The sequence below is a fragment of the Sinocyclocheilus anshuiensis genome, unplaced genomic scaffold (assembly GCF_001515605.1).
Source record: "Sinocyclocheilus anshuiensis isolate Anshui unplaced genomic scaffold, SAMN03320099.WGS_v1.1 scaffold1843, whole genome shotgun sequence".
Lineage (NCBI taxonomy): Eukaryota > Metazoa > Chordata > Actinopteri > Cypriniformes > Cyprinidae > Sinocyclocheilus > Sinocyclocheilus anshuiensis.
The window spans coordinates 317,754-326,938 of record NW_015552675.1 but is presented as its reverse complement, the minus strand read 5'-3'; positions in this window follow the sequence as shown (position 1 = coordinate 326,938).

Genomic DNA, 9,185 nt, shown 5'->3' with positions numbered 1-9,185 from the left:
CCCGAAATTTCCCCCAAGTTTTTTTTGGGGGGGGGGGGGGTACTATGGCTCCAGCCGTCGAGGCGGGGGCTGGGGCCGCGGCCTCGGAGGCTGCTCCGCCATGGCCTCCAAAGCTACCTGATCCGCCATGGCCTGCCGAGTCCCCGGATCCGCCATGGCCTCCCGAGTCCCCTGCTCCGCCTTGGCACCCCGAACGGGTACCGCTCTGGAGGCCCACTGTCCCGTGTCTGTCCTGAGGGACCTCCAGAGTGCCCACCCCCCCTCCCCATTGGTTGTTATATGGCGTGAGGACACGCCTTCCAGAGGGGGGCGTTATGTCAGACTCTGTTCCATGTTTTGTGTGTGTCCTGCTCCCCATGTGCCTTCCCATGCCCTTATTTGGTTAGTTTCCTGTTCCTCCCCTGATTAGTGTTTCATTGCTCCCAGGTGTGTCTCGTCATCCCCTCCTCCTGTGTGTATAAATAGTGTTCCCAGTCCCAAGTTCTCTGTCCGCTGTTAAATGTCTTCCTGAGTTCGTCTCCCTTGGTTCCTGTAAATAAAGTCTTGGTAAAGTATTCTCCAGCGTCTCCTCGTTCCTCGTGTATGTGCATCGTGACGTGTATTTATATATACATAATAAATATGCACAGCACACATACATTATGTAAACAAAAACTTTTATTTTGGATGTGATTAATCGCGATTAATCGTTTGACAGCACTAATAAAAAGTTATATTTTCACTTTTTTTTTAAATTTATATTAGCATAACGTCAGTATAAAAAAATTATATAATTATTAGAACTTTACATGTTAAAAATACATTATTTAAAAAGTGTTATGATAATCAGAGCAAGCTTTTTCAAATTGCAATAATGAGAATTAGGGTAAAAATGTGCGTAATTGTCATGAAAATAATGTTCCAATGCAATGCAAAAATCGATTAAATATTTGAATTGAACATAAATATTTATTAAACATGACCTTGGCATGTATTTCATGACCTGCTTGAAATACTGGGGTTAAGTAAATCAAAGACACTTCATGAGATTAAGTACAGAGAAGCATTTTTTTTCTACAAGAAAACATCTATTAGATATTTTGGTTGACTTTAATTAATTTCAACAGCAAAAACAGGGATGTTTACAGGTGGCACTACTTGGAGCAACAGATTTTTAGTTCGATTTATGAAGATTACATTTGTTTGCCCTTAAAGGTGCTGTTGTTTTTTTAGAGGAATGCTTTTTCTTTTTTAATGATATTGTTACCGAGTAAAACTTAAAAGAACTCTGCCTTTCCAAATGTGGATTGTTCTCAAAGTAGCAGTTATCAAGGGAACGGCGGTATATTTGTTAACTACACTCATTTCTTTTTTGTAAAAACGTAAGGACCAAAAGTGAGTTTGATTAAGTCTGTTGTTTACATGCAAAATGAAAGACAAAGAGCAAATAGGAATAAGTCCATGCTTATCTATGTTCTAACAGGCACTTTCCATGAATAGGGTACAAAATACTGTATGTCCTGAAATACCAAAACTTGTCATGATCTAGTTTTAAACACCAATTTAAGTGATTCTGTTGTTTTCTACCTTAATCATAACAATGAAATAAAACATTTGTATAAAATAAAATAAAAATAAATAATAATTTCAAAATGTCAATAACAGGTTTGGAAACGTGTCACTCTGTATAGCGGGTTATTTGAGACCAAAATGTTTGGTTGTAGTTGTGATTAGTGTATTTTTATGTATTATTATTATTATTATTTGATATATGTTTCCTACATATTAAAACTTGGAATTTGTGCCTAATAAAGTCATGGGACACCAAAGTGTATCCTATTTGTGGAAAGTGCCAATATGACACGATTAAGCATTCATTTGAGAATTCGTGTATTTTAGAGTGTTACACTTTTGTCATTACAGTCTGAAGTAATGATGCATTGCTGTCATGTCATATTTTGTGTGGGTTTTAATTTCAGCATCATTAATAATCATCTTGATGTTTATATTGACTTATTTGCAGTACCTTAATGAGGTTGATTTATTTATCTGATACATGCTAAAAACACTAAAATATCAGGGATGCTTTTTCAATGAATAAAACTATCTTAAACCCTCATGATGGCTGATTGATATGCTTAATCCTAGTCGGTATTGATTTATTGCTTTGGGAGTTTAGAACTGTAATGTGACAGCACTTTAAACGATGTCGTCGCTCATCTCGCAGCCTCTGCACAGAAGAAATCTGCTCAGCGCTGGAGAATATCGCACACATACCCTCACACACACATCCAGAGAGGAGGGGAGAGAGCGAGTTTATGTGTGAGAGAGAGACGAGGAGAGGAAAACACAGCGGAAGAGCTCTGCTAGATAGTGTGGATATCAAACGGAAGCTTCTTAAGCGTTAGGATATTCCAAACAGCGTCTATCGTTCCTACATTCCCACCTGAAGGACTCAACGAGGAATCGCCGGCTTCTGCTTGTTTTATTTTCGTTTGTTGGCAAGCGACAGTGGAGATGCTCCTGTAATTGGATTCATCTAGAAAGCGCTCAGACCGCTTAAGTGACAGCGGCTCTCTAACGCAGCATAGTGAATTCTCTTCATCTTTCGTTTTTCCCCTCAGCTCCATCTCCCTCTCATCTTCTTCCCACAGCAGAAGAGTTTCTGTCGCACGCAGATCCTCGCGATGGGTGATAAAGGCACAAGGTAAGCCGTGTGTTTCAGATGGATTAGCTGGTTCAGGAGGACATTTTTCTTTTATTCTATAGCTTGATATGTTCCACATGTAATTGGTCATTTAACATAACAGTGGCTCAACGCAGTCAGTATTTCATTGCAGTGCACATTTGTCCATTCTCAGGGTAAGTTTAGGATGAGATGTCAGCTCTTTAACACCAGTTATGATTGGTTAACATTTTAAATTGTATTAAGGGGTGTTCAATTGAAAACACAGGTCAGGGACATGGCTGGATTTGACCCTGCCCTCATGAGCACTACAAATAAGCCTATTTGCTATGCTAAATGGACAATTAGCTGTATGGATAGTTGCATTTTTGATCCCTTCCTCTCCTTGACCCAATCAGGAACAGACCCACAAGCCATCAGAAACCACTGGACAAGTGTATCCCATTTGTTTCATCTGTTATTCATTTGCTTCAGTTCTTCTAGGAAGGCTTTAGAGGTATCACACTGTTTGGCAAAGCGGCATTTCCATTGATATTTGACATTTCACACAAGAGCACATTTGACCAGGACATGCAACACTCTCAGCAGGGCTGTGAACCAGCACTCAAAGCACACAGCTTTATAATAACAATTTACGATTTTTTTTTATTGGCATCTTGAAGAACCTTTAACATCCATGGAAACTTTTCATCACACAAAAAGGTGGAAACAAGTTGATCAGATTTAAAATGTTCTTTACATCAAGAAAAATTATGCTTTTAAGAACTGTTTACTTCTTTTGGGAAATCTTATATTATTGCAGCGAAAATGTGTACGTTTTTGTAATTTTAAAGAGTGTATAACCCTTGGGTCCCCAATGGGTCACCCTTTCTTAAAGAGCCACTTTGTTACTCTGTATTTAATCATTGAGCTAGTTACTGTATGTCCACACTTTTGGGCAGCGCTCCTTATTAAGGTAGGAAACACTTTTGAGCCCCTCAAACCTCCAACTTTCAAGTCAGTGAAAGACTTGACTGTCAGCATAAAGTGTGGTATACATTACTGTTTATTCTGGTCAGTAATCACCCATTTAAATGAAAATTCTGACATTTTGTTTCATAACTTCTTTATACTACAACATTGCAGTTTTGATAGTTATTGCTACATATATATACTGTACACTATAAGCGCTTCTATAGAATGTATTGTGTAGATTTTTTTTTTTTAAATGAGACAAAAAGACATGATATAACAAACAGGCCAAAGATTAATTATCTTTGACTGCAGCAATATGAAATTCTCCAATGCAGAGTGTCACAAAAGTGCTTAAGCATATTCTGGGCACATCATGATTCACAATTTAAAGCATAATCACTCAGAGTCACATAGAAACTTGTTCCATAATGAAAATGTCATTCAGTTCGCTACTCCAGTTCTCTCATCTATCAGACATCTGGTTGTGAGTACTTGACCATTCAGAATCACCAATAAACTCCAGCAAAATACAATCCTTTTAAACAAAAGCACAGGCCTTTATGATCCGCTTATGCAAGAGAATGGGAACTTTGGAACATGTTGGAGAGAGTTTTACTGTGCTGAGTGTCGTAAGCGATCTCAACATGTTGTTTGAGTGCTGAATGAAGAATGACGTGACTAACAATCTCATGGAAATTCGTAATTGGTGATTTGGTGGCTAATTTGTATGAATTCATATGATCTTGTTTGTTGTCTGTTTTCTTATTATCTGCTTATGTCCTTGTGCCAGGTGAACCTTCATGCTTAGTTTTTTTTTTTGGTACAGTATTGTACAATTCAATTTGTATAAATTCACTGTTTTCCCTTTTTTGTCCTTTTTTGACCTTAACAGTGACAACCATAATGCACAGAATAGTATTGGATCAGTCCCATCAGACTGATACTTGATCTGGAAAAAAAGGTCCGTATCCGACTGATATGATAGAGTATCAGATCGGCGCAGTAATGCGATACACATAAAAATGTAAATCTCAGAGGACAGTGGAATAGCTGTGCTTAGTAATGTCTTGTTTACTTGCTAACAATTCTTAAACATCTTTCAAAGATGTAATGTGTGAATCTCGCAACAGTTGGAAATTACAGTGATTAGTCCTTTCTTGCAAGTGCTTATTGTAACAGATTAGGAATTTGTAGTTACTTATGACATTAAAAACCTGAAAACTGTAAACCCCAGCAGATTGGTGCTTGGCATTTTGAGAAAGCACAGCCAGTTTTGTGTGCACTATGCTTTAGATAATCAGTGAAAGAACTGTTGACGAGCCATCTGAATCTGCTCATGACAAACTTACTATATTTGCAGGAAGTGCATCTTCTGTTGCTTTACATGGTCGTGTTACCTTGCATATATTCATCAAAAATGACTTTTTTCTGTTATTATTTCTGTTTATACCACTTCTTTATAAGATTTATAAATTTGTTAATATATAATAAACCTAACATGTCCTATATGAATCATTGTGAATCCCATGTGGTGAACTTTTTATTTTTTTTATTTTTTATTTTTCCCATAATCATTCATATAGTACTCGTTTTTTTTTTAAAGGGGTCATAGGATGCCAATTTTCCACAAGTTGATATGATTCTTTAGGGTCTTAATGAAAAGTCTGTACACTGGGTGGATTTTTATCATTATAGGGTGATTGTGTACACACACTGCCAACACACATTTTAGTTCAAACAACTTGTAAAAGTGCATGTAGCATCCTATGACCCCTTTAAGTTAACCTTGATTGGTCATCTTATGCTAAGATCCTAATGATGTGTTACTGGCTTGTGGCCAATGTCGGAGTGACCAGGATAGCTTATTTACAGTCCTTACATTAAAACTGAGAAAGAAATAAAAAATAAAGAAAGAAAATAAGAGTTAATCGCATATAATGTACAAATGGAAGACCCATGCACCCATTACCAAAAGATATGTGGAGTCACCAATGTATACCCTATATGTCACTTCTTTGAGCGTTAGAGCCAGACACTGCAAATAAATCATGTCATGAAAGAATCAATCCTACTTCTGCTCTTTAAACATTTCAGAAACATACAACCCACTGAAAATGAATGGACTTGAATGATCAGCCTTCTTTTACTTTTGAACCGACACCCTATTAAACTAGGCCTCAGGCCTGACCGGCAGTTGAAGTTTTGGTGTGATAAAGTTTTGCAGTATCCGCAACTCATGCTTAAGTGTTTTTTTTTTTTGCAAGATAAAAATTCATTTTCCCCACTTAATCTAATTTACGATGGTATCAGGCTATCAGCACTGATGCGCTTTTTAAAATTCAGAGTTGATTTCTGATTTTCCGGTGCAGTAAGCAAGTTGAAATCTTTATAGCCTTTAATGGTTTATTGTTACTTAAAGTGCTTTTTAGTTCAAAAGCCTACAATCGTTCTGTTATGTATCTACTATCCAGTGTTTTCAGGATGGGCATCCTATTTGTGCTGCCCACACTTATTATCTATTAAGTATTCTATGTGATCCATTCTTCATTTTGAATGATTTTTATGCTTCTTTAGCATCTTTGTGTGATTATTACCGAGCTCTTCAGCACCTTTTGATTTCTCCTGCCAATCTGAATCTCCCTTGATGCATATGACAACTTGAATAACAGTTTGCTTTTCTTCATGGTTAATAACACCTAAACTGCTATATTGTACCAGTTGTGCATAAAGCTGCATTCCAGCCACCCCTAAACAAAGCTTACAAAGAGAAACCTTTACAGTGGGGTTAGAAATACATTTTCAAACGTTTTTATTGCCCTTTTACTGCTAAAATAACAATCCCTCAGTTCAGTCAGTAATACATTTGTGTGCACAATCAGTGCAACAAAAAACACACCATTTAGTATTTTGTCACACAACAGTATCAGACATCTGGCAGTGAACAGTCTTCAGACACATCAGAATGACTGACACAAACTTATCATCAAATGTGACAAACTGCTGGATATATTCTATTGACCTTTTGACCTGCATGCCATGAGGAAGCCATTAGATTTGTCATACGCCAGGAAACATCAAGTTTGTGGTCTGTGCGCTTTTCCCTCAGCTGAAGCAGCAAAACACAAACATATACAAACATGCACACAGGTACTTTATCTTGCTTCATGTGTTTCGTGTTGGTCGCAAGCAAAATGTAATTTATTTACATTACAATGGTAATGTATGGTGTAATTAATATTGGTAATTTGAACTGAAAAACAATGTAAAAACTGCATTTTAAGTAATTAACTGTACTATCAGTTAACAAGGTTAAAAACGGTATATTTAACAAGACGTGTAAATGTAGTAAAATATATATAATATGTAAAAATGTATGTATTACTTATAATTTACAAGTAATATCTTAATAAGACAAACATATAGGCTACTTATAAAAAAAATTATTGTTTGAGCACACACACACAAAAAACGTATGCTGTAAAGTAAAAAGTAAAAATGCTATGGCCTGTTAATTGATTAACTCTATTGTATGTTACCATATGGTTAAATTTGTATAATATTTAACAAGGCAATACACATACATGCACTATAAAAAAGGATAAATTGCTTATCATTTATAATTTACAGCTAATAAGACAAAACATGTACTTACCAAAACAAATGAAAACTTATTTTGTTAAGCACTGAAGAAGATAGTTTGAAGAATGTGGTAACTAGTTGACGGTAGCCATTAGGGCCTTTTGCACTGCTTTAGTTCCAGAACTAAATGTACAGTACTAAAGTACTGGGACGATTTTGCGCGAACTATTTCCCAGTACCATTTAAAGGGTTGCATTCGCACCGAGAGTGTGTACTAGGAAGTGACATAAGCCGGTCGACAGCGACGTCATTTGTGCGCGGCGTTCAACAACGGAAAGAAAGGAGAACAACGTTAACAACAGGAGGATGGAGGACGCTGTGATCAGAGCTGTGTTTTTGTTGTGTCTCGTGGGTTTCACAATAATGGACATGGAATGTCGACGTATACGTAAAGCGATTGAAAGAACGGAAAGGAGGACTAAGAATCTCCAACGACAACTGGTAGTGCTACATTTGCTACAAGTGCCTGCACTTCAGCGTCCGTCCATCTATCTCTGTTCTCCATACTTGCGAAATAAGTTGACACAATGTTTACAGTATGTTTACACGGCGTTTTAAATCATGGCGGGTGAGGGCGTTTTCGTACGCGTTTGGCCAATCAATGTCTACTTACGTCACGGGTAGTACCAGTTGTGCTGGTTAGACCCTGCTCCGGAGTAGGAGCTAATTTGGGTCTCGAAAAAGGCAGTCCGGTACTAAAATCGCACCCAGTTCCAGCGGTGTGAAAATGACAAAAAGTGGGTAGTTCCACAATTTGTTCTGGTACTATGAAAAGGTTCCCGCGGTGCGAAAGGCCCTATTGACTTCCAGAGTACTTTTTCCATAATATGGAATTCAATAGCTAACTGTTTGGTTACCCACATTCTGTAAAATATCTTTGGTGTTCAGAAGGAGAAGGAAACTCATACAGGTTTGGAATCATAAATGATGACAGAATTTTCATTGTTGGGTGAACGATCCCTTTAAAATGTACAGTCGATAATCTCTGAAACACTCACTTTATTTGTTACAGTAAAGTTCTAGCAGTCACAGCTGCCAGTTTTTTTTTATAGTGTACACTGTATATCATTTCAGTCCATTTTAACAACAGTTAGATGTTTTATTTTCACTTTAAACTGCTGATTTTTGATGCTCTAATCACAATAAATAATGCCACTTCCATTTAATGATGATTAGCATAAGCACCTCTATTCACTTGATATAAAGGATGGAAGTTGTTAGCCTGTGAATGGTGTGTGAGTGGAGGGGCTTTTCTCTCAGCCCACCATCTGAAAGGGCACGACCGCTGTTTGTTAAGAGCACTGACTTAATTTATTGATTCAGCCTGAAAACCTCTGACATAACTGTGAGCAAGCTATTGCCACAGCAAGATAGTCTCAAGCAGCTGCCAATAAACTGGTTGTCTTCCCCTGTGTTTTGTCCTGTTGTTCTCTTTATTCATGGAGCACTGGAGAACAGCTTTCTCTTCTTTACCATCTGATTAGCTTATCTTAATGAGCACAACTCACTACAGCAGAGGTTAGTCAGTGATCGCCTTGACCTGCTAATCTCTCTCTCAGCTGTGGCACCTTAGCTTTACTCTGGCCTGCAAAGAATGATGTTAATGACACTTTACATGAATAGGGCATAAATAGGGTCTGAAACAAAAAAGTAATTTTCTTTTTCAGCAGTGGTCAGTGAGGTGCTTAAAGGGATAGTTAACCCAAAAATGAAAATTAGCCCATTATTTACTCACCCTCAAGCCATCCTAAGCGTATATGACTTCCTTCTTTCAGATGAATCCAATCGGAGTTATATAAAAAATTGTCTTTGATCTTTCAAGCTGTTTAATGGCAGTCAGCGGGTGTTGCAGTGCATCAGTCCAAAAGAAGTTAAATAAAGCGCATCCATTAAAAAAAGTGTCTCACACGGCTCCGGGGGGTGAACA